Source organism: Mobula hypostoma, chromosome 1 (genome assembly GCF_963921235.1).
Source record: "Mobula hypostoma chromosome 1, sMobHyp1.1, whole genome shotgun sequence".
Classification (NCBI taxonomy): domain Eukaryota; kingdom Metazoa; phylum Chordata; class Chondrichthyes; order Myliobatiformes; family Myliobatidae; genus Mobula; species Mobula hypostoma.
The window spans coordinates 146,153,391-146,180,026 of NC_086097.1; positions in this window are offsets into that span (position 1 = coordinate 146,153,391).

The following is a 26,636-nucleotide window of genomic DNA, read 5'->3' on the forward strand; positions in this document are numbered from 1 at the left end:
TCATTCTCACTGCCTGCAATCCTTATGTTAAATCTCTTTCATCTTCCACTCCTCACTGATTTTCTTTCAAGCCCTTCTCTATTACCCTCTCCCTCTTTCCTTTTGCCTTACCAAGTCTGCTGTTGATTCTGAAGTACGTAAGCTTCAGGGTGGTTTACAACATGTTATATTACTTGGGAGACCCACCCATTGCTTGGCAGAATGTCTGTGCAGCTGTTGGAAAGCCTTGGCAGGATTCCATATCACAACTCGCATCTACAGGAACTCAAGCAATCTGTTAAAGGAATTGTGCATCAGGGGTTCCCAATGGAGAACATGTCAGTTTTAAAGAGTGTTTATTGCTCCATTCATTGCAAAACAGCAACTGATTAGGTTACTGGACTAGTAATCTAAAACCTCTACTAAAGATCCAGGGAGATAAATTCAAACTCTGTCCTAGCAGTGCTGGAAATTAATTTCAATGAGTATATAAATAAAGAATTATTTTAAATATTACTGGCTTGGGCCAGTAATAGTGTCCATGTACCTGGATGAGTGACAAAAAGGCCTCCTGGTTTGCTAATGCCATTTGTGGAAGGAAACTTCTGTTCAGTTTAGCTTATATGAGATACTAGTCCTACAGATTTTTAACAGCCCTCTAAAATGGTCCAATGAAATGAGGGATGACCAATAAACATTGCAATCTTCAACAATAAAGTTCAAAAAGTTTAAAGTAAATGTTATTATCAGAGTACATGCATGTCACTACATGCAACCCTGAGATTTATTTTTGTGTGGACATACTCGGCAATCAATAGAATATTAACTATTATTAGAATATTGACTATTATAGGGTCAATGAAAGATTAACTAGAGTGCAGAACATAACAATCCGTGCAAATGCAAGTATAAATAAATGCCAATAAATAACAAGAACATGAAATAACAAGATAAAGAATCCTTAAGGTAAGATTATTGGTTGTGGGAACAGATAGTTGTTGGGTAGTAACCGTTCTTGAACCTTTTGGTGCAAGTCCTGAGGCTGTTGTACCTTCAGCCTGATGGCAGCAGTGAGAAAAAACCATGGCCTTGGCAGTGATGATCTCTGATGATGGATGCTGCTTTACTACGTCAACATTTCATATAGATGTACTCAATAGTTGTGCTCAATACCTTCATCTCATGAATAAATTAAAGAAAAACTACTTTCTGCTTTACTTCTCTTTACTTTTGTTAAGTTTGATAATGGTACTCTCTTTTGCAACTCAGATAGATTCTCCTTACTTATAACACAAGATAAGGTCATAGCATCACTTCTTCGTGCAGAAGACACAGTTGATTTAATGAGACAAACAGCAAATGAACTATTGATTAACTCATTGTGGAACCCATAGTCATTGACTTGTGTATTAAATTCTTTGGCCTAGAATGTGACAGAATATTGAACACATACCATACCAAATGGATTGTTCCTCCAAATAGGGTTTGGGGATGAAACTCCAAATAGAAATAACTGCTTCAACACAAATATGACAATATCACATCCCTAAACTAAGCACTCCCAATCAAATCTAGACTCTCTCTCTCTTAACTTGGAGAGCACCTTTAACCCTCATGGGGAAAAAAATGTTCAGAAGTGCACCTTTAACCACATTTGTACATAATGGAAAGGGAGAAGCTGGGTTCTGTTGGATGGTTGCACAAATTGTCAAAATTATTTAGCAGAATGCATGATCTCCAGAACTTCTAAACAAACTCCTTGGTGGTGAGGAAACCCATTTCAGGGCCAGCCAACGCTGTGATGGCATTATGTCCATGTCTTCATTCTGCAATGTCTGCCAAGCTAGAATGTCTGTGTTGCAGCAAGTGTCCAGCTTACCTGGTTATTGAAAGCCACACCCACACCCACGCTAGCTAGGGACTGGTCCATATAAGGAGCGAGCATTGCAGTACTCCCATTGGCTGCCATTTAGTACCTGCCATCATCAGCTGTTGCAAGGCACAGTTAGAGTATAAATCTAGCTCACTGAAAGCACCTGCTCTCATTTGCTCTTTGGACAACGTCAAAGATGGTACTGGAACAGTGAAATTGGGTTGCAGCAAGAGAAGGCCCAAATACACACTTTAGATAAGTATTTGTAAATGAGTGTAATTGAATGTTTAGTATCCTGTAAAAAGAAACATAGAAATCTATAGCACATTACAGGCCCTTCAGTCCACGATGTTGTGTTGACCATGTAACCTACTCTAGAAACTGCCTAGAATTTCCCTACTGCATAGCCTTCTAATTTTCTAAGCTCCATGTACCTATGTAAGAGTCTCTTTTTGAAAAAAAAACCCTGTTGTATCCACCTCTACCACCGTCGCTGGCAGTGCCTTCCACGGACCCACCACTATCTGTGTGGAAAAACTTACCTCTGACATTCCCCTTGTGCCTACTTAAAACTATGCCCCCCTGTGTTAGCTATTTCAGCCCGGGAAAAGTCTCTGGTTATCCACATGATCAAGCCACATGATAAATGGGTAACTTACTTTCCAGTAGTGTCTTTTGTCCCCACGCATCAAACATGTGAACCTAATTTCACGCAACAACCTGGGGAGGTGATGCAATGTCCTTTTTTAGGACTTAAACTCTGGTCTACACTTACAGCGTGTTTTGCAGGCTGTTCCCACGCATGTATATGAGTCAATCATCAACTTTTGCTGGAATATTGTCAAATTAATGAGTTACTTGGTTCTGCCAGTCTTCTAGTGTCAGGAGCTTTTCTTGACTGAATGGTATATCATGACACTTTCTGACATCTAATGCCACACGCTGAGGGGTGCTCTGAATCTAATGCCACAGGGACTCCATGGGGAAATCTCACAGTTCACGTCCCTCCTGTTAAATACAGAGGAGCCAGAATTGCTCAGATGAATCATGCTTCTCATGTATGTGAAAGAAAAATTGATGTCATGCTGATATAATTGGTATCAAATGGAATGATGTCATGTATTGTGAATAACATATGAGAAGGCTGTATTGTATATTTTCAGATTTTATGATTGAAGTACATTGTTAGGAAAAATGTTTTGTCCACTTGCCATTTTCTGATCTGCCTTCCCAATGTTTGAGATCAATTCATCCCGCATGTTAACTAGCCACATGACTTTTATGTAATTCTGCATTTGCTGAGCTCATTTCTAAGTTATGCAGATAAATCATCAGCAATCTCACCTGTTTTTTGTCTCAGGATGTGGAATTGATTTCAGTTTAAGGCCTATACCAAATTTTTCAGAATCACTTTCACTCTTTTTACACATGTCCAAATGATTGGGGGGTAAATATCTGATCTTACATCTCCTGTCCACAAAGGGATGCTGCTATTTTTTTTGTTACTTGACTTTCAGAAAACTGCTGAATGCTATTTCGCATTTTGGTTAAATTTTCTGAAAGCTGCTTCAATGTTTTGATTTCTTTATTCATTTTGGGCTGAAATTCTGGAGGGAATAAAAAATTTTGACAGACACGAACATTAAAGAGAAACGAGTACTTTATTTCATATTCAGTATGACATCTTTGTACATAAATGTGCCACCCTATTAACTCATTGCTTTCCAAAGCACAGTTTGTAACAATTTGTAAGTTCTCCACAAATGGGCTAGAAACCAATAATGTTGGAAATACTCACAGGTTAGACAACATATGTGGCAAGAGCAGCAGTTCTAATATTTTAGATTGATGATGATCATGTTACCAGCCTGTTCTTCTTTTCATGTTGGTATAACTAAAATTTTTGGTTCATTGTAAAAATACTTATTGTACCCTCTTTTTGAGTATACTTCTAATCCAGTGCTTCAGGGTCATGTTTCAAGTCATTAACTTTAAGTAACAAACCATCTGCTGGTGGAACTCAATGAGTCAAGTAGCTGGTGACCTTTTTTCACTGATAGAGGAATTTCAGTCAGTATCCTCTGGGACTGGAGGGACATAACTGAAATAGTAAAGTCACCACCAAATGCTATAATCCAGTAAGCATGTTAAAGGCGACTTGACAAATCATAGATTCTAATGGGCCCTAATTTATTTCAGGCAAGTACTTGTAAAATTCTATTCATAAATCTTTTTTTTTGTGTGAACCCCCAGATTAAAAGGCAACTACTGTATCTTTCTTAGAGGACCTCCAAAGTGTTGTGTATTTAATATTTCAATAATATTTGAGTAATATTGTAAATATATTTGATTAAGCATTTTTCCTTTAAATAATTCATTACGGGTTATGTATTTTTAAAAAAATGTGAATTGCATAAGTCATGACACTATCATGTCAGACACGCGTGTCTCACTAAATGTAAAACAGAGAATATATACAAGTTATCCCAGATTCATGATTTTCTTGCAATTAGTTTTATGTTTTATGCTGTGGAGTTGCAAAACATAACACTGGTGACAGGATATTTTAAAAATGAACCAAAGGTGATTAACCACCTGTTAAAGCGCAATGAGGTATTCGAGTTTGAAAAAAACACACAGTATGCTTTTTTCGTAAGAGGAGTCATTCGAGTTTAAAAAAAAAAGGCAGGAAACAGACAAATTCGTGGGTTCATAAACAGTGAGTACTGGGTGATAGTAATGATTTTTTGAAAAGCAGAAATGTCTGGCTACGTCAAAAATAGATGCATTCCATTCCACAATGGATAACTGGCTCATGTATACTGAACAAATTGAGCAGCATTTTGAAGCAAATGAAATGGCCAATGAGAAGATAGTAAACACAAGGAAATCTGCAGATGCTGGAATTTCAAGCAACACACATAAAAGTGGCTGGTGAATGCAGCAGGCGAGGCAGCATCTCTAGGAAAAGGTACAGTCGACGTTTCAGGCTGAGACCCTTCGTCAGGACTAACTGAAAGAAGAGCTAGTAAGAGATTTGAAAGTGGGAGGGGGAGATCCAAAATGATAGGAGAAGACAGGAGGGGAACAACACCTCATATTCCGTCGGGGGAACAACACCTTATATTCCGTTTGGGTAGCCTCCAACCTGATAGCATGAACATTGACTTCTCAAACTTCGGCTAATGCCCCACCTCCCCCTCGTACCCCATCTGTTATTTATTTTTATACACACATTCTTTTTCTCTCTCTCCTTTTTCTCCCTCTGTCCCTCTCACTATACCCCTTGCCCATCCTCTGGGTTTTCCCCCCCGCCCCCTTTCTCCCTAGGCTTCCTGTCCAATGATCCTCTCATATCCCTTTTGCCTATCACCTGTCCAGCTCTTGGCTCCATCCCTCCCCCTCCTGTCTTCTCCTATCATTTTGGATCTCCCCCTCCCCCTCCCACTTTGAAATCTCTTACTAGCTCTTCTTTCAGTTACCCCGACAAAGGGTCTCAGCCCAAAACGTTGACTGTACCTCTTCAATGAGAAGATAGTTCCAGTTTTGCTGAGTGCCTTGGATTTAAAGGCACAGTTTGCTTAAAAGTCTGAGCAATACACATAAAACGCTGGAGGAACTCAGCAGACCGGGCAGCATCTATGGAAAAAGGGACAGTCGACGTTTCAGGCTGAAACCCATTCCTACCAAAGGGTTTCGAACCAAACTGAGTTGAAAGTGAGTATGAATTGCAACATCTAAACAGAAACCAGCCTGGCCAAACAAATTGTGTTACCATTGTGGCAGGGGCTCGTATGCATCAGACCAATGCAGATTTAAAGTTGAAACTTGCAGAAAATGCAACAAAGTAGGACACATGCCAAGAGCATGTTGAGTAGACAAAAATAAATGGATGCACGGGGAAGAGAGAAAGATAAAAAGGCACGTTGCAGTCTCAGGAAGAGCATTAATCTGCATGCTGTTGATGAAAAATCTGATGATGGGAGTGACACAGGACTGAGTAGCATTGAGGTTTACAATACGAAAACTAACAACAGACAAGCAAATATGGCTTACATCTGGAGTGAGTGACAAATTATTCAAAATTTAATTGGAAGCTGGCTCGGCTGTTTAATTTTATTCCGCAAGATGAGTTTCAATGACATTTCAAGATACTGAACTGAAGCCTGCGGATATCCAACTAAGAACGTGTACTGGAGAAAAGTTATCTCTTGTGGGAATGACATTTGTAACAGTGAAATACAACAATCACCAAGCCACGTTGGGCTTGGATGTGGTAAAAATAGAAGGACCAGCGTTGTGGGGACTGACTGACTGACTGAGACAACTACAGCTTGATTGGAGATCCATCCACAGTTGCACATCACATCCCCTGCAATACGATCAACTGAAAGTGAATGCCACAGCTGTCTCCATGCTGTACACCGTGAACAGTTGCCCAAAAGAGGGCAAACGGGTGTTGGTGCTGACTTCTGTGCCTATGGTTGGAAAGCATATTGGACCAAGGAAGGACCATGCTGCTCAGAGGATCATGAAAGTGACAAAAAGCAGTGGTCTGGCTATAACAATTTTTTTTTAAAAAGACAATATAGCTGAGAAAGCTCCTGATATTTTAATCAGGCAGTTACTGAGAAATGTGACTTGGTTTTAAGCTAGAAGAGTCTTCCAGGAGCTTCCCGAAAGTTGCAAGCATTCTGCTTTTGTGAGTGTAGCGAATCAAAATCTACTCTGTGTGAATTTATTGCATGAACTTCAAGTGGGTGACAAAAAAGCTATTTGTAACAGTAGATGCAAAGACCGAAGTCCAGCTGGATGAATGGAAGGTCAAAAAGATGCAAAAATTCTGGATCTGTCAGATGATGTGGTGGATGAGGAAACCAAGAGAAGAGTTCGGATCGTAAAAGGAGCAATAGAGGTATTAATAAGAGAATACTCCAGTGAACTAAATGCACCTTTAAAAGATCAAGATGCAAAAACTAGAAAGACAAAAAAAACAAAGAGAAAGAAGAGGGTGATATAAGTGCTATGGAAATGGAAGAAGATAAACAACAACTAATTTCTCTAAAATTAGCAAGTTCAGAGATACTCTCAAGTAACTAGATGTAGAAAATGGAAGGCAAGGAAAAAGGAAGACAAAGTTGAAAAGGAGAGAAGAGACAGAATGTGAACGAGAGAGAATGGTGTGAAAGGGAGAAGGAATGCAAGAAAGAAAAACACTTGGAATGAATCGTGAGCCGAATCAGAACAGAGAGCAAGACTGCGATGGGGATTGTGAGAGAACCAAGGATAAGGAAAGGGGATGCTACTGAGAAAGGAATCGAGAGCGGGATAAAGAGAAAGAAAGCAGCCAGGACTGGGAGAGAAGCAAGGATCAAAGCAGATCCGGAGAAGAAAGGAGAAGGAAGGCGTGCAGAGTTGTCAGAACCACTTCCTGCAGTCTCTGAGTCAACTCCAACAACCACCATGGAAGAAGCCCCAGAACCTGAGATTGTTTTCACAGCCACAAGTCTCACCTGTCAAGCAGAGTGATCCCCCTTGTCAGGAAAAACATTATCTCACAAGAGTAAGAAAGTCTCCATTGCAATTAAACCTTTAAACCTCAATGGGACAATTTAAAGTTAACTATGACATGAATGTCTATGTAGTAGTTGTATTATATAGTATGCTGTATGCATTACATATGTCACGATACTACTTTCGTGTCTTGCTAAAAGTAAAACTAAGAACGTACACGAACTATTCTGGCTCCAGGTGTTTTTCTTGCAATTAGTTTTATGTTTTGGAGTTACAAAACCTAACAGGTAGGTGAAAAGGAATTGCCCAAGTTTCAGGCTGAAACTCTGCATCAGGACTGCATCTTATGCTGCTCCAGATTCCAACACCTGCAAACTTCTGTGCCTTTGACTTGAAATGCTGACTGTTTCTTTCCTCGCTGCTGTTGCCTGACTGCTGAATATTCCTAGCATTTTCTGTTTTTATTTCAGATACACAGCAACTTCAGATTTTTGCTTGTCAACTACAAAATAGTATTTGTAAACTTAGCAATATATTTTGTATTATTTCTTACAAATTATAACTGCCTTAAGCTGCTTTCTGTTTGCTTATTTTATTAAGTTAAGAAGCAATCTAAAATGGTTCAAAATGGCATACAGTATATACACACAGTGGCCACATTATTAGGTAGTTTCTGTATCTTAAAAAAATGGCCACTGAGTGTATGTTCGAGGTCTTCTGCTGCTGTAGCAGATCCACTTCAAGTTTTAGCCTGTTTCACATTCAATGATGCTCTTCTACACACCTCTGCTTACCTTACAGTAAGACGGCAGCATGCTCAGATGCAGTGGCTTCAATGGGGAGAACCAAAGGTGTTACTGTGTTTTATAAATGTACTTCTTATGATCTTGGGTCCCTGCTGGACATTAAGAACTTAAAGTGATTCAGGTCTACCTCATCAACGAATTTCTTGTAGGCAGAGAAACTGGAGGAGCTGGACTTGGTGTGGACCATGCTGCTGCCTGAAACAGAGGAGTGGGTGTGCAAAGGAGGTGTGCAAGACTAACAGCGAGTGATCATCTTAATCACTTTTGTTGTGATCGTACAATTGGTGGTGTGGAATTTTGCAGGTCCAATTCATTGGATATTGATGACCGTCAGGGGCGGACAACAGGGGAGCTGGGTGGCCTCGGTGGTAGGGAGAACTAGGCCCTCAAACTGTGGTGTTGTCTATTTGCAGCTGCCCCGGGTGAGGCACTGGAGTCAGGTGCTCCACCAGAGTGCTTTAGGTGGTGGGGCATGGCGTACAGTACTGGGGGTCAGTGCAGACCGCCAGTGTTTACGCAGCCAAAGACAAGCTGGATTGTGTTCGACTGCAGACTGCTGCAACATTCGTGGACTCAAGGACTTGGACAACATTTTTTGTGTGTGACTGTATTTCACTGTTATCTTGTACAGTATGTACAATATCAGATATTTTATATCTGCTATATGTGCCTTGAGCTGTGTATGACTGTTGGTACTACGTTTCGCACCTTGGCTCCTGAGTAACGCTGTTTCATTTGGTTGTATTAAGACTATAAGACTTTAAGACCGAGACTGAATGTCATAATTCTGCTCCTATCAAGTCTGCTACACCATTTCCCTCTCGACCCCATTCTCCTCCCTTCTCCCCATAACCTCTCATATCCTGACTAATCAAGAACCTATCAACTTCCGCCTTAAATACTTCCAGTGACCTGGCCTTCACAGCCACCCATGGCAATGAATTCCATTGATACAACACACTCTGGATAAAGAAATTATTTCTCATCTCTGTCCTAAAGCACTGCCCCTCTAATCTGAGGCTGTGCCCTCTGGTCCTAGAGTCCCCCACCAAAGAAACATCCTTTCCACATCCACTCTATACAGGCCTTTCAACATTCGATAGGTTTCAATGGGGATCCCTCCCACATTCTTCTAAATTCCAGTGAGTGAAGGCCCAGAGCCATCAATTGCTTCTCCAATGAAAAATCTTTCATTCCTGGGATCATTCAAGTGAACCTACTCTGAACCTCCGCTAATGTCAGCACATCCTTCCTTAAATAAGGGGCCCAAAGCTGCTCACAATACCCCTATTGAGGCCTCACCAGTGCCTTATAAAGCCTGAGCTTTACATCCTTGTGTTTATACCCTAGTCTTCTTGAAATGAATACTAACATTGCATTTGCCTTGCTCACCACTGACTTAACCTGCAAATTAATCTTTTGGGAACCCTGCGTGAGGACTCCAAAGTCCCTTTGCACCTCAGATTTTTGAATTTTCTCCCCATTTAGAAAATATTCTATCCTTTTATTCCTTCTACCAAACTGAGTTAGGTTTTTATAAATAAACAAAGAAATTTATTAACCTCTACTCAAAAACAGAAAAATAAACAAACGACTAACTTAACTGGAAGTTAACAGATAGGCGGCTATATCGAACAAACAGTCAAACTTACAAACTTTTCTCATCCAAGCACAGACTTAAAGTGATAAATTCAAAAGTCCAAGTGATTTATACAGTCAATAAGGAGATACTTCCCCAAAACAACAATTCCATCGAAGTAATGACGAATCTGCCAATCACAGCCGAGAGATGCCTTGTCCAAAGAAATCACGAAGAAATAAAGTGGCCTAAAGGAACTGACCTTTTGGCTGGATGGTGGTCACTGCATAAACCTTCCCAACCTTGCAGGGGTTTAACTCAAATATGCATGCCACAATTCCAGAATGAAAATTCAAAAAAGTCGATCATTCCCAAGACGCCAAATGACGTTAACTTTACCCAATCCTTTGGGTTCGGATAATGCTGGTAATGTCTTCACTCTCTGATACTGGATTGTAAGGGGAAAATAAACGTGCAACAAACAAAACCGGTGGCATCTCCAAAGCATCTGACCAGCAACAAAAACATTGCACTAAAAATAAAAATGAGAACTGTGTCACAGTGGCGGTCTTTTCTTTTAGACCATGCCATCACGTGACATCACATCACTCTGCTATCATGAGACCATTACATCAGGACCATCATGAGATAATGACATAATGCTCACAAGATAATTACATCACGCTCACAAAATAATTACATCATGCTCACGGGATGTAATACAGTCCCAACACCAACCCCAGTGGAACACCACCAGTCGTCAGTGACCAAACAGAAGAGGCTCCCTTTATTTCCACTCTCTGCCTCCTGACAATCAGCCAATGCTCTATCCATGCTAGACTATATAATACCATGGTCTCTCATCTGTTAAGTAACCTCATATCTGGAATCTTGTCAAAGGCCTACTGAAAATCCAAGTACACGATCTCCATCAATTCTCCTTTGTCCATCCAACTTGTTATTTCTTCAAAGAGTTGTCAGGCAAGATATTCTCTTAAAGAAACCATGCTGACTTTAGCCAATTTTATCATGTGGCTCTAAGTACCCCAAAACCACATCCTTAACAATCGACTGCAAGACCTTCCCAATCTCTGAGGTCAGACTAACTGGCCTATAATTTCCTTTTCTCTGCTCCCTCCCCCCAACCCCTTGAAAAATGGAATGCTATTTGCAATTTCGGGTCGTCTGAAACAATTACGGAATCAAGTGATTCTTGAAAGATCATTCCTAATGCCTCCACAATCTCTTCAAGCTACCTCTTTCACAACCCTGGTGTGTAGTCCATCTGCTTGAGATGACTCATCTTCCTTCAGACCTTTCAGATTCTCAAGCACCTTCTTCCTAGTAATAGCAATTGCATTCACCTCTGCCTCTTGATACTTTCGAACTTCCAGCCTATTGCTAGTGTCTTCCCCAATGAAGACTGATGCAAAATACTTATTCAGTTTGTCTATTATTTCCTTATCCTGCATTACTACATCTGGAGTCATATTCCAGTGGTTCAATATCAATTGTCTCTCTTTTACTCTTTATATATCTGGAAAAAAAATTGGTATCCTTTTTGATATTTTTGGCTAGCTTAACTTCATATTTCATCTTTTCCCACCTTGTGGCTTTTTTTAGATGTCTTCTGTTGGTTTTTCAAAGTTTCATAATCCTCTAACTTCCCGCTAACTTTTGCTCTATTATATGCTCTCTCTTTTGCTTTATGCAATACACACAAAATGGTAGCGGAGCTCAGCAGGCCAGGCAGCATCTATGGAAAAGTGTAAACAGTCGATGTTCTAGGCCAAGGCCCTTCATGACTCCAGAACTTCTGCACACTATGAATCATCCTGTCTGGTACCAACAATCATTCCACTGTCCAAATCACTTGGATCATATTTCTTCCTGATTCTGACATTTTGGTCTGAACAACAGCTGAACCTCTGCATGCTTTTAAGTATTGAGTTGCTGCCACATGATTAGCTGATTAGATATTTGCATTAACAAGCAGTAGTACAGGTGAGTGGCCACTGAGTGTACATTGCCAGCAAAGAAATATGGATTCTGGTTAATTGGGCCATCAGTTAACCAGGGCAGCCACTTAAAGTACAAGACTAATTAAGAACATAGCTGGGATTCCCCTCATTTATTTGGGACACTATGCTGCTTAATTGGGACAGGAATCTGTTTCAGAACAGTTTCGAATTAACTTCAATTACACATTCTTGTGTGGCTGTTAGACACGACATCGTGCATAGAGCAATCAGTTTTTAAATAGTGTCAATTGTGTGTGATTGTGCTCAAAACAATGATTTTTGTTACTGATAGTTGGCAAGAAATAAGCATTAAGACAATTCAGAACCGTTTTGCTCACTGTGGTTTCAAGCGTTCAGGCTTGGAGATGCCAGAAATTGCAGGAAGTGAAAGTGAAATGCTTCAAAAAGTTAGGACCTATGAAGAATTTGAAGGTATTGACAATCATCTTGAATGTTATTATGAAAATGAAGCTTTGGAGGATGCAATCATAGAAAGCATTGTATGAAGGCAGTCCATTATCTGCACTGATTTTGTTCATTTACAGTCAATCAAAAGAACACAGCAGCGTACACTAGATAAATTCCTCCATCAGTAACCATTAGGAACCAATACATAGTTCAGAATCAGAATCAGGTTTATTATCACCAGCACATGTCATGAAATTTGTTAACGTAGCAGCAGCAGATCAATGCAATACATAATATAGAAGAAGAGAAAAAATAATAAATAAATAAGAAAATCAATTACAGTATAGGTATTTAAACGCAAACAACAGGAATTCTGCAGATGCTGGAAATTCAAGCAACATACATCAAAGTTGCTGGTGAACGCAGCAGGCCAAGCAGCATCTGTAGGAAGAGGTGCAGTCGACGTTTCAGGCCGAGACCCTTCGTCAGGACCTTTTTTTTTGGTGAAAATAAAGCGGTGGGGGCCAGGGAACTTAAAATCATCGAAAAGTTTAAGAGCGTGAGAAGTGTCACGAACATAGGTCGGAAGGGATTGAACAAGGTGTGATAAAACAGTGTCGAGGTATGCAGAAATGAGTTCGGTGGGGCAGGAGCAAGCTGAGACAATAGGTCGGCCAGGACAGGCAGGTTTGTGGATCTTGGGTAGGAGGTAGAAACGGGAAGTGCGGGGTGTGGGAACTATAAGGTTGGTAGCAGTGGATGGGAGATCCCCTGAGCGGATAAAGTCGGTGATGGTGTGGGAGACAATGGCCTGGTGCTCCTTAGTGGGGTCACGATTGAGGGGTAAATAAGAGGAGGTATCCGCGAGTTGTCGCTGTGCCTCGGCAAGGTAGAGGTCAGTACGCCAGACTACAACAGCACCCCCCTTATCGGTGGGTTTAATAATAAGGTTAGGATTAGTGCGGAGGGAGTGGAGAGCAGAGCGTTCCGAAGGAGTGAGGTTGGAATGGGGACAAGGTGCGGTGAAGTCGAGACAGTTGATGTCCCGTTGGCAGTTAGCAATAAAGAGATCCAGAGCAGGCAGAAGACCAGAGCGGGGTGTCCATGAAGAAGAGGAGGGTTGAAGACGGGAGAAGGGGTCATCGGTGGGGGTGGAAGAGTCCTTGCCGAAGAAGTAGGCTCGGAGACGGAGACGGCGGAAGAAAAGAAAAGGAAAAAAATCTTCCTACAGATTCTGCTTGGCCTGCTGCGTTCACCAGCAACTTTGATGTATATTACAGTATAGGTATGTTGAATTTAAAAATCGTGTAAAAACAAATAATATATATTAGTACTGTATTAGTATTGGCAGAGTTCTAATTTGTTACTCAGCTAAATGGCAGTTTGTTTTTTATATCTTTTTAACTATTTTCCATGTACTTCGGCTAATTGGAGTAGCTGCTTAATTGGCCCAAAATGTACTAGTCTCAATATGTCCCAATTAACCAGAATCCACTGTATTTGGTGAAGGTAGATAAGATAATTACTGAAGCAACAGGAATTCTGCAGATGCTGGAAATTCAAGCAACTTTGATGTAAGATAATTACTGATTTTAAGTTATATGATTGTCGTCCCTAATTAATGAGTTGAATCACTGAATCAATCTCCAAAATGTTAAGAAAACACCATGAAATAAAATTTGGGAATTAATTTTGAAAAACCACAGGTATGGCTCAGATATAAAATGGTTACTATATGGAACTGTTTTCTAAAGGAAACATAACATTAAAGGGGAAATTTGATAAGCACCTCAGGGAGAAAGAATATGAGGAAATGTTGATGGGCATACACAAAAAGTATATAAATTCTTAATCAGATCTATTTACTGAATAAACTGTTCCTATGCTTTTCAATGCATCGCAATACTTCATAAGGCCAATGGGAAAGGAAAAGGAATTGTGGAATGTAATTCCCACATTACAATCAGAGGACAGTCCACAGTCAGCAGAGTTAAATTCCTTCTCAGTAACTCTTCAGAATTTTATTTCAAACATAAAAATGTTATCAAGGAATATCAACATTTTACAGTTTGCCTCTGCTGTTTGCTCAATGGTTACTTAGCAACACTCATAAATTTGTTTAAGTACAACAGATATTGCAGTCATAATATTTGGGATATTTGTGGTCTGTGGGAGAAGCTTCCATTATGTCTGGATACTTCCATTTTTTAAATTAAAAGAAAAGTAGTCTGTTACTGTAAAGGCTCTTTCTAATTCTGTAATTACGTCATTTATTCTATTAAACTTCACCCTAATGAAGCTACAGGTTTGTAGAAACTCTGTGGTTGACAAATTTCGGCATTGGGAGAGAAACCTGTAATTTTATTCAGCAGCCCAGTTTAAGATTGTACATCATCACTTTATTCAGCTAAATGTCTCAAGGTGAGACAGGCATCATTATTATTTCATTACTACATTGGAACATTAACCTGAATTTTATGTTTATGTCGCTAGAAGGGAGTAGAACACACAACCGTCCACTTCAGAGAAATAGGTGGGTTGAAATAAATACAAAGAAATCTTCACATCTTTTTTTCCAATCCAAAAGAAGGATCTCAGCCCAAAATGTTGACTGTTTACTCTTTTCCATGGATGCTGCTTGGCCTGTTGAACTCCTCCAGCATTTTGTGTGTGGTGCTTGGATTTCCAGCATCTGCGGATTTTCTTGTTTTAATGGGCTCTTTGGTATCTTTCCGACGCTCAGTGGCAGAAATGTTTTCATTTTGGATGTATGCAGTGGTAAACTATGGCAAATTAACACATGCTAGTGGCCATGGCAGATATATTTTAAATTTTTCATAGCTGCCAGGAACATTTTCCCCTCCAATCCATTCCTCCCTCCCTTCCCCTCCCCTCTCCTTTCCATAAGGATTGTTCTCTTTGTCACCCTCTTGTCCACTCATTCCTGCTCACTGAACTCCTCCGGGTACTTAACCCTACAACCATGATGCCCCTACATCTCCTCCGTCACCACTGTTCAGGACCCCAAGCAGTCCTTCCAGGTGAAGCACTCTTTCAATGCAGAATGAGGGATCACTACATTAAGCATTTTCACTCCATCTGCCATAACAGTCAAGATCTCTTGGTGACCAGTCATTTTAATTGATCTCCCCAACTCCACACCAATACAGTATGTCTCTCTATGGCTTCCTTTCTTACCAAATTAAGAATAAACACAGATTAGAGGAACAGCACCTCATATTTCACCTTGGCATTTACCAACCTGACAGACTGAACATCAATTTATCTAACTTCCAGTAACCACTGCCCTCTGTCTCATCACACTGGTCCTATCACAGCTTCTCTTGCCCCATCTGTCTCTAGTTCCCCTCCCCACCTCCTTAACTGTATTCCATGATTCACTGTCCTATCCTATCAGGTTCTATCTTCTTCAGTCGTTTGCCACTTCAACCTATCACCTCCCAGCTTGTTACATCCTCCCACTCCCCCCTCCCTCATCCTCCTCACATGGATCCACCTAACATCTGTCAGCACTTGCTCCACCCCTTCCCTCCATCTCTTTATACTAGCTATCTCCCCTCTTTCTTTCCAGTCCCGATAAGGGTCTTGGCCCGAAATGATAACTGTACAATTCTATCTGTAGATGCTGCCTGTCCTGTTGAACTCCTTCAGCTTTTTGCTGCTCCAGATTTCAACATCTGCAGTCTCTCACGTGTCTGCCTTGCAGATTCTGAACAGTTTGATCAACGTGGCTGTCACTTTGATCTCCACATGGATGGGCTGAAGTAGACTGACACAGAACAGGTTCAACTACAGTCAGGAGGAACTGGACTTTGATCAATCTGGAGCAAATGCTTTCTGTAGATCCAGCCCAAAGAGGAGCATGCCTTATTTCTCAAATTTTCAAACCATTATTCAACGTATAAACCTACACAAAGTTGCTTCAAAGTAAGTGACATACTACTTGTCATGTAAATGTGATTTAATGTAACTGAGATAGTGTGTTGAATGCTTTCTCTCTGCCTTAATCTTCGGAGGGCTTTTAGTTCTTGATTGATTATTTTTTACCCATCTCGTTGCATGCAGCCTTTAAAATCACCTCTGAACCTAATTAGTCTTCTGCATTTCCACTTTAACACAAACCTTGTTTTAGTAAATTAAGGCAGCTATTTGGATGAGGCAGCTGCCTCAGTAATTCTTGAAAATCAGTGTCCTCTGAAATTATATTATTTTCAGATTAAGATGGACTCCTCTAATAGACAGAATTCCAATTACAGGGCCAGGAGATGCAAACAGCTAAAGTACTGCTATAGCTGACCAACGTAAGTAAAGTCCTGAAGTTAGTGTTAGTGTAGATTCAGAGGGTTTATGCTTTGTCCAGTAACACCTGACTAGATAAAATTCTCGCTTCCAATCCTCAACTCGCCCCATTGCACAACCAAATCTGCACCTTCCACATCATAATCAGATGAGTAATGGGCAATCACAAGGGCCGATGTCTGATTTTCAAAGCTCCGAGAGATTAATGGACAGTGTCTATGTCGTGATATTCCATCAGTAACTGTCCATGAATCATCTCAGTATCAGGATTTAATGTGGAAGATCATGTGCCTGATCTGAAGTCACAGCCGTTTCACTCAACGATTACAGCCATGTCAGTAGTTATAATGGTAATTTGCAAATAATCTAGTGCCCTTAACAAAGGAAAATAAAGAAAAATAGTGCCTGTTTTGTAGGGGCAAATAGTACTGAAAAGCGATTTAACCCAAGCTACAGCATATTAATGATTCTTTTAGGTGAAAATGTGCCTTCCAAGAATTTCCTTGTACAATTCACTTTAACATATCTGATCTTTATCAAACATCAGATGCACACCTACTGTTATTTGCAGTTTTTTTTTCCTCCATCAATGTTCGAATATGAAGCTTTTGGGTACAAACTACAATCTTCATTGAAACCAACATACAGTCAGAAGCAGACTGCACGACTTTGTTTTATTTAAAGACACGGGTCTCAGTGCGAGATTTGACTGGCTGTTTCAGAAAATATTTCAGGCTGCTCAAACACCTTCCATTGTTTGAAGAATGAGTTTAAAATAACAGGAAAACTATTTTAACTGCAGAGACATCAGCAGACACTGCTGACACCACTCCATAAACAACTACTCAGGGTGAAACATGTGCAACACTACTGTCACTTACTTCTGCATAATGAAGTACAGGCCATCCCTGAGTAGCAAAGAGGTTCTGCCTTTGCATACATCCATAAGTCAATTTTGTCTATTAAGTCCAAAATTATGCAAGAACACTTTGTTAATCTGTCTCCAAAGTACAGTATGAAAGGCATCTCTTTCAATATTTTTATTAATATTACATAAATTGCATGAATACAAATACAGAATTCATAAGGATACAAGTAAGTAATACGAATTACATTACTTTTAAATCACAGTAATATGGTCTCAATATCCCATATTCCAAATCAATCATGTAGGGAAAAAAGATTGAATTATGGCATGAAATAAAATAAAATAATTTTATTATTAAAAAAAAATCTACCCCCACTACCAAAATGAGCTGGTTGGTTTAAAAAAAAGAGAAGAAAAAAATACCTTACCATATAATAATATTATTATAATAATGGCTCAGATCCATACTTTAATAATAGTTCAAAGATTATGAAAATAACTCTGAAAGGGTCCCCATTACATTAGAAAATCGTGTTTAGAATCAGAAATCGAACAACGAATCTCCTCTAGATCTAGGCATAATATAACATCAGATAGCCATTGAACAGGAGTAGGCGGGGCAGCCTCCTTCCACGTGAGCAAGATCGCCCTCCTGACCGTAAGAGACATAAAGGCCAATACCCACAAATTAGATGGCTTCAATTTTGTAGCACTATCCTCAACAACACCAAACAAGGCAGTCAAAGGATTGGGCTTAAAGCTGACATTGAAAAGTGCAGAAAAAGTTTGAAGTACATCTTTCCAAAAATTTTCAAGGCTTGGACATGTCCAAAACATATGAATTAGTGTGGCCACTCAATTAGTACATCTATCACAGTAAGGGGAAATATCTGCGCAGAAACGAGAGCTTGTCTTTAGACATATGAACTCTATGTACCACTTTGAATTGTAATAAAGAATGACGAGCTCATAATGATGAAGAATTAGTCAATTCTAAAATAATCTTCCAGCTCTCTTCAGATATGAAAATCTGGAAGTCTTTTTCCCAGTCTCCTTTAATTTTAGCTAAAGAAGCCTTTTTCAGTTCCAACAGCAGACCGTAAGTGTAAGATATTGAACCGTTGTCAAAGGGTTTCAGATTAAAAGTTGTATATTATATTCTTATCTGGACTTGCAGGAAATGTATGTAATTGAGATCTTAAAAAGTCTGTAATCTGTAAGTAACGAAAAAAGTGGGTACTGGAAGGGTTAAATTTCATTGAAAGTTGCACAAAAGAAGAGAGAGTCCCTCTATCAAACAAATTCTGAAATCATTTAATACCCAATCTATCCTATTCTTTAAAAGATAAGTCAATTATAGATGGTTTAAAAAAAAACTAGAGAAGATGGGATTCGAGAGGGAGAATCTCAATAAACCGAAATGTTTTCTAAATTGTAACCAAATCCTCAAAGTATGTTTGACCACCACATTGTCAATTAGTTTATTTAAAGATAAAGGAAGTGAGGATCCAAGTAAAGAAATAATGGAAAATTTCATAAGAGTTGACTTCCAAAGAGACCCATATAGGATAATTCTCATGGTTAATGCAATATGTCCAGAACGTAATATTTCGTATATTAACTGCCCAATAACATAACCTAAAATTGGGTAAGGCAAAGCCTCCATGCTGTTTGGTTTTTGAAGGTGAGTTTTATTTATTTGAGGCTTTATTTATTCTGCCATATATAGGAAGAAGTAATTGAATCCAAAGAGTCAAAGAAAAAAGATTTAGGAATTAAAACAGGCACAGCTTGAAAAAGGTATATAAATTTAGGTAAGATATTCATTTTAATGGAATTAATTCCGCCAATCAGTGATAAAGAGAGAGGCGACCAATTAGGAAGTGTTTTTTTTAACATAATTCATTAAAGTTAAAAAATTTTCCTTAAATAAATCTTTATAATTCTTAGTAATTGTTACTCCTAAATATGTAAATTGTTTTCTTAGAATTTTAAAAGGAAGGTTAATATCAGTTGGTATTAAATTGTTTAAAGGAAACAGTTCACTCTTATATAAATTTAATTTATATCCTGAGAACTGACTAAAATTAGTCAGTAAACAGAACACAGATGGTAAAAAGGTTCTAACATTAGATATAAAAAGCAATAAGTCATCAGCATATAGCGACATTTTATGAATAGTACCTCTTCTTAAAATACCAGTGATCTCTTCAGACTCTCGAAAAGCAATTGCTAAGGGTTCTAATACCAAATCAAAAAGCAGAGGGCTCAAAGGACAAACTTGTCTAGTCCCACGTTGGAGTTTAAATGATTTAGAATTCTGAAGATTAGTAAGAACTTGAGCGGAGGGAAATAAATGAAGTAATTTAATCTAATGAATAAAATTAGGTGCAAAATTAAATTGTTCTAAGGATGTAAAAGGATAATTCTATTCAACTCTGTCAAAGGCCTTCTCCACATGCAAAGATATCACACATTCCGATATTTCCTTAGATGGAGAATGCATAACATTTAACAAACATCATATATTAAAATGGGAATATTGATTTTTAATAAATCCTGTCTGATCATCCAAAACTATAGAAGATGTAATATTTTCAAGTCTGTGAGCCAACACTTTAGATAAAATTTTAGTATCAAAATTGAGTAAAGAGATAGGTCTGTACAAAGAACATTCAGTAGGATTCTTATTCTTTTTAAGAATAAGCGAAATAGAAGCTTCGTAAAAAGACTACGGTAACCTTCCTACATTAAAGGAATCTGTAAGGGTAGAACATAAATGTGGTATAAGCAAGGAGGAAAAAGCCTTATAAAACCCGCCAGAGAATCCATCGGGTCCTGGGGATTTCCCAGAATGCAATTCTCAAATAGCCCGAGCGATTTCCTCCTGGGAAATAGGTTGATCCAATTGCCTAGGATCATCTGTCGAAAGATTAGGAATATTTAATTGATCTAAAAAATTATTCATTGCAATATTATCGTTAACAGTCAGAACTATACAATTTGGGATAAAATTCCCTAAAAGTGTCAGTAATTTCAAAGTGGTCAGTTGTCACGTCCCCATTAATTTTATGTATTTCTTTAATTTGCCGCTTGGCTATAACTGGCTTCAATTGATTAGCCAGTAGCTTACCAGTTTTATCTCCGTGAATATAAAATTGACTTCTATCTTTTAAAAGCTGGCTTTCAATTGGATACGTTAAAAGAAGATCATGTTTAGTTTTGGTTTCAATACGTCTCTTGTATGTTTCAGGATCGGGTACCGAAGCATATTTATGGTCCAGTTGTTTTAACTGATTGGCTAGTTCATTTCTCTCTTTGTTAGCTTTTTTGATGATGTTTTCAGTATAAGAAATAATTTGACAGTATGAAAGGCATCAAAAGCATAGAATGCTGATAAGAAAGAACAGCGAATAAAAATGGAGGGGGAGGAAACTAAAGAATAAAGATTAGCTTTGTTTGTCAGATATACATCGAAACATCAAAACATACAGTGAAATGCATCAATGACCAGTACAGTGGGAGGATTCTGAGGGCAGCCGCCAAGTGTCGCCATGCTTCCAGCGCAAACAACTCACAAACGCTAACTAACCCGTATGATTGTTTACGTGTGAAGAAAGCAGAGCACCTAGTGGAAGCCCATGTAGTCATGGGGAGAATGAACAAACTCTTTACAAACAGTGGAAGGAACTAAACCCCGATCGTTGGTGCTGTAAAGCATTATACTAGCCACAATGCTACTGTGCTGTTTGCAGGAACAAACATTTGTACATGCATTAGACTTTTTGAATTAAATAATATTATGCGACCATTAATAAGGGTGTCCACAAATCACGAATTTATAACCCAGGGTTGGACTGTAGGTAATTTATCTTAAATAAGGAGGTATTTCAACAGTACCAATTTGTGCTCAGTCAGCTTCATCATTGGAACTAGCCTCGCCAGCATCCAGGACATCTTCAAGGAGAGAAGCCTCAAATAGTGGCATCCATCGTTAAGGACCCCCATCACACAGGACATGCCCTCTCCTCATTGCTGCCAACAGGGAGGAGGTACAGAAGCCTGAAGGCACACATTCAGCAATTCAAGAGTAGCTTCTTCCCCTCTGCCATCAGATTTCTGAGTGGACATTGAACCCATGAACACTACCTCACTACTTCTTTTCTCTTTTTGCCAGTGATATTAAACCTGTTTTTGATTCTATGCCATGGACACAATGCATGTTATCAACACAGAAATTAACAATATTTCTTATAGACACTTCTATCTTCAGTACCTTTTGTAGATTTTCAAGACCCAGCAAAATGATTTGATGACCCACAAGAAAGAAACACTTGCTGCAGAAGAGCCAGTCCAAAGCCGAGAGGTAGACAAGTTTGGGACGGTTGGCTGCAATGCACTGATGAGTTTTATGTCAGAGGAGCCATAGTGGGAGGTGACTTGTTACTCTCGCAAAAGGGATATCTATGTCCTGAATCGACACACCAGAAAACCTCTTAAGTAACTGTACTGATAATGGGCCAGCAATCCACTGGCACTCAAACTGCTTTACCAGTATTTCACTCTAGAGCCAGAGTTGAGAGATCCTGATTTGCAGGTGTCTGGTCCCTGTCACCTTCAGAGGCCAGGCACAGTCAGAGTGGGATTCTGCTCATGACGGTCGGAGTGGGATTCAGATTCTGCTCACGACCATCGGAGTGGGATTCGGTTCATGATGGGATGGTTTGTGAGTAGGTAGTGTAGGGCACCAAATCAGGGCACATCAACATCTTTTTGCTCCACGGACAAGCTGCTTATGGCTTGACATCCCTGCATCTATCAACAACAGCAATCTGCTCTTGAATGCATCTCTGTTCTATAAGGGACACCCAGCTGCTCCTCACTAGTAATTCACTTTGATTTAGACTTCCTGCGTGGGAGAAAACAGGCCTCTTGATGTTTGAAAGCAACACATTTTTGTTTTGCTTGATCTGCCTCTAAATTGTAGCTGTTAACTGAACAGATCATTTCCACTTTCAGACAGGAGATCCTGACACCATGCAAAGCATCTGACTATTTCAGCCTTGTCCTGAAAGCAGATGAAATGTAATGCTCACCTGCTTTTTCCGAGGCTGTCCTGATGCACACACCTCCCTCTGGTGACCCCTGCACTGAATTTCCCAAGCTGACTAGTGTCCTATCTGTCTCGCTGTGACACGTCCCTCGCACCTAATGTGCTGACCCTTCATAATGCCAGTGAGTGAGTTAGTGGGAATAAGGTGTCAACCACAATAATAGATTTTGTTCTTCATCATCACCAGCCCCTGTCTTTTCGCCTCTATCTTGTGTCGCCTCCTGCTACCCCAGCCCTGTCTCCTCCTCTTCTGCAAAGGGGAAATGTGTCCTATCTTGATAACTTGTAAATGCACAAGTTGATTCGATTTGTAAGCTGAAGGCAAAACACCTTTCTGTAGCTGTAGCAGCAAGATAGTATTGAGAGTTTCTGCTAGTGTTCAAATCCACTGGTGAATAATGAAATTTGATGACTGTTGAGAAAATACCAGGTAGACTAAATGTCGCACTTGTCTTTGAGCTGGTCTATGCCTTTCTACCAATAAGAAGCTGGATGGTCTCAGCGATCTGGCTCAACTGCTTGTGTATGTGGCCCCTCTTCTACCTTGCTGTCTTTGGGTCAATAGAAGAGATGAACATTATTAAGTAATATTTTCAATATTGTCCTAATATAAACTTCAGATCATGGTGTGCATGTGAACTTGTGTTTGTGTGCCTGAATAAATGTTAGAATTTTGTTCTGTTGATGTATAGTTCAACTTGGCATATCATGTGAAATTATTAAGTTCCTTGCAAGCTTATGGGGCATCTCACTCCTGGAATAGTTATTGTAGCTTCTTCCTGGCAGGGCCTTCCTTGAAGATATTGTCTCCCATTCCCTGCTCCTTCCCCACCACCTCTCATTATTAGCATTATTAGCTCTGCATGATATTGGAGATTAATATATTATCATGGTTAGAGATTTAACTAACTAACAAGAAATGCAATGGATTGGTGATAGGTAACCATTTGGGATCAGTGCAGAGAAGGGAACTGAAGAATGTAACAAAACTTGTGAATGATAAATGGATAGGAAAGCAAACTGTGAGTAGGAGAAAGCTTGCAGAGAAATATCGATAGGTTAAATGAGAGGGCAAAAAGTTGATAAATGGAGTATATGTGGGCTAATATGAAGTTGTTCACTTGGAAGGAAGAATGATAAAGTGGAGAAAGATTGCAGGAGCTGTAGCACAAAGGGTTTTGAATGACCTTGTATATGAACGGTTCAAAGGTCAAATTTAATGTCAGAGAAATGTATACAGTGTACATCTTGAAATGCTTTTTCTCCGCAAACATCCATGAAAACCAAGAAGTGCCCCAAAGAATGAACGACAGTTAAACATGAGAACCCCAAAGTCCCCCCCCTGCTCCCCCCTCCTGTGTGTAAGCAGCAGCGAGCAACAATCCCCCCCGCCCCCACCAGCGAAAACAAGTGCGCATTGGTACCATCACCAAGCCCAAGCATGTGCTAAACAATAGCAAAGACGCAGACCAAAGTTACCCCTAAAGCTTCACATTTCATCTGAAATTCGACAAACCACAGGTTCTCTCCCTCCCTGGCAAGGGAGAGGGATGTGTCCCCCATTTTCACAGAAAGTTAGCATACAGGTATATCAGATAATTAGGAACCTAATGAAATGCCTCTCTTGGAACCATCCTCCTCATGTAATGTCACCCCTTGAAAATATCGTTCCCCATTCCATGCTCCTTCCCCTTTACCTCTCAGTGGAAACAAAACTAATGAACTGCTTCCTTTGAACCATCCCCATCTGTGAATACATGACTCCTTGGTAGAGAGAGTTAAGTACACCAAGATCCTGGGAGTTCACATCATGGATAACCTCACCTGGTCCCTTAATATCACATCCCTAAATAAGAAGGCACAGCAGCATCTCCACTTCCTAAGGAGATTGAGGCAATCAAAGCTCCCCACCCCACCACCCCACATCTTAACTGAATTTTGTTGGAGCACCATTGAGAGCGTCCTGACGAGTTGCATCTCCATCTGGTATTGGAGCAGCCGAATGTTGGATCAGAAGTCACTAGAAAGTTCTGTGAGAGGAAAATAGTGAAAGGAACACAGGGGTCTCCTTACCATCCAACAGGGACCTTTATCAGATGCACTGTGTACACAGGGCCCTTAGTATTATTAAGGATCCCACCCACCCATCCAGCATCCTCTCTGAGTTTCTACCATCAGGTAGGAGATTCCGATGCATAAAACAAGAAAGAAAAGGATGGGAAATAGTTTCTACCCTCGGGGCATTAGGCTTCTGAACTCTCAGCCACATCAATTTCCAAGTGTCATTGGTTAATCTGTTCTGTACCTGACAATATTTAATTTATGCACTTTCCTTTGTTTATTTATGCATAATTCTTCTGTAGATTTTTATTCTTACTATTCTAAGATACTGTGTGTTTTATGTGTGTTATGTGTACTACACCCTGGTTCAGCGAAACATTGTCTTGTTTGACAGTATACATGTATATAGTTAAAAGACAATAAACTTGACTTGTATTTCAAGGGAGCTGGTGAGGAAGTGAGGAAGCCTTACTCCAGTTTTCCAAGTACTAGTGAGAGCTCTTCAAAAGTATTGTGAAGTTTTGACCTGCTTATTTAAGGAACAATATATTTTCACTGGAGATAGTTCAGAGAATGTTCACCCGGATGATTACAGTTATGGAGGGATGGTCTTGTAAGGAAAGATTGAAGAAGTTGGATCTATACTCAGGGAGTATAGACATATGAGAGGTGATCATGTTGAAACAAGAATTTTAGAGGGCTTGACAAGGTTAAAGTTCAAGCTTATTGTCATTGATATACTGTACATACCCTTGGGTATAAATGCCGTGAAAATTATACTTTTACAGGAGCTAATGCTGGACAGTTAATTTCCCTTGTTGGAGAGTTTAGGATCTGAGCACATAATCTTAGACTGAGGTGTGGTTAACCTTTGCCTCTCAAAAGCTTGTGAATATTTGGAATTTCTTGCCACAGAGAACTGTAGTGGCTAATTCCTTGAATATATTCAAAGCTGAGATAAGGTAGATTTTTGATCAGCATGGGAATTGATTGCTGAGGGAAGGTGTAGGACATGATGGAAGTTGGTTCAGCCTCGTTCTTATTGAACGCTGAAAACGACAGAGGGTCGAATGTCCTGCTCTTGCTTTTCAGATAATCTAGGACTGCTATATCTCACTGTGCTAACCATGTGCTCTTTCCCCAGTCCCCTTCTTCCCAGTCAGTTTACTTTGTGTTGCTGCTGACTGGGTTCTGTGGGGAGTGTGCTTTTAAGGGTTAACACACTTGTGTCAATACTGTGTAGCAAATGTTTCCAGATGTGAGTGAAGTCACATTGAGAACCACCCAGGTCCCACTTACTCATGCTCCAGCATGCAAACTACCAAATCAATATCTTTAAATCATGTTTATATTGCACGCATTGCAATTAAGCACTGCCACTCTATGCAGCTGTGATTAGTGCAAAAAAAATGAGTGAAGTTGTTTTTGGGAAGAAAAATTTCCAAGTGACACTTCATGATCTTCAACTTTGTATTTATAATTTATTCAGAGAAAGTCAGTTATTTCAGTATTTAAATCATATATTTTATTAGACAGTAAGGAGCTAAAAATCAACAGGATGTGACAACAGTACTATCAGAAGTCCTTAGTCCCAGGACTAAACTTTGAATTTTAACTCTACCTATTCATTGCTAACTTCAGCAAAAACATTGTACCAGAAAACTTAGGAAGCATGCAGAAGGTCAGAAACCATCTGTAACTTATTTGATTGTAATCTCTGGTGAAGAATCCCACAAATAGTTTCAACATTTCCCTTCTCTTTCTGATGTTGACCAAACTATTTGCAATGTTAATTGAATTTGGACTATCAGTATGTGCATGAGAGTATTTTGCAGAACTAAGTTGTGAGTGGTATTCATCATATCTTCATGATGGTGCAAAGTCAATTAAAGGGCAAGTACACAGGGTCATCAAGGGCCTTTCATTATGTAGATCAGGTTATTTTACACTTAGTTTAAACAAGGCATCAAAGGATACAGTTCTAACACAGGCAAATAAGGTTCCTGTAGAGGAGCAAAAGGTCAGCATAGACATGGTTAACCACAGAGCCCGTTTCTGTGCTAAACAGCTCCATGGCTCTAAAACCAACCCAAT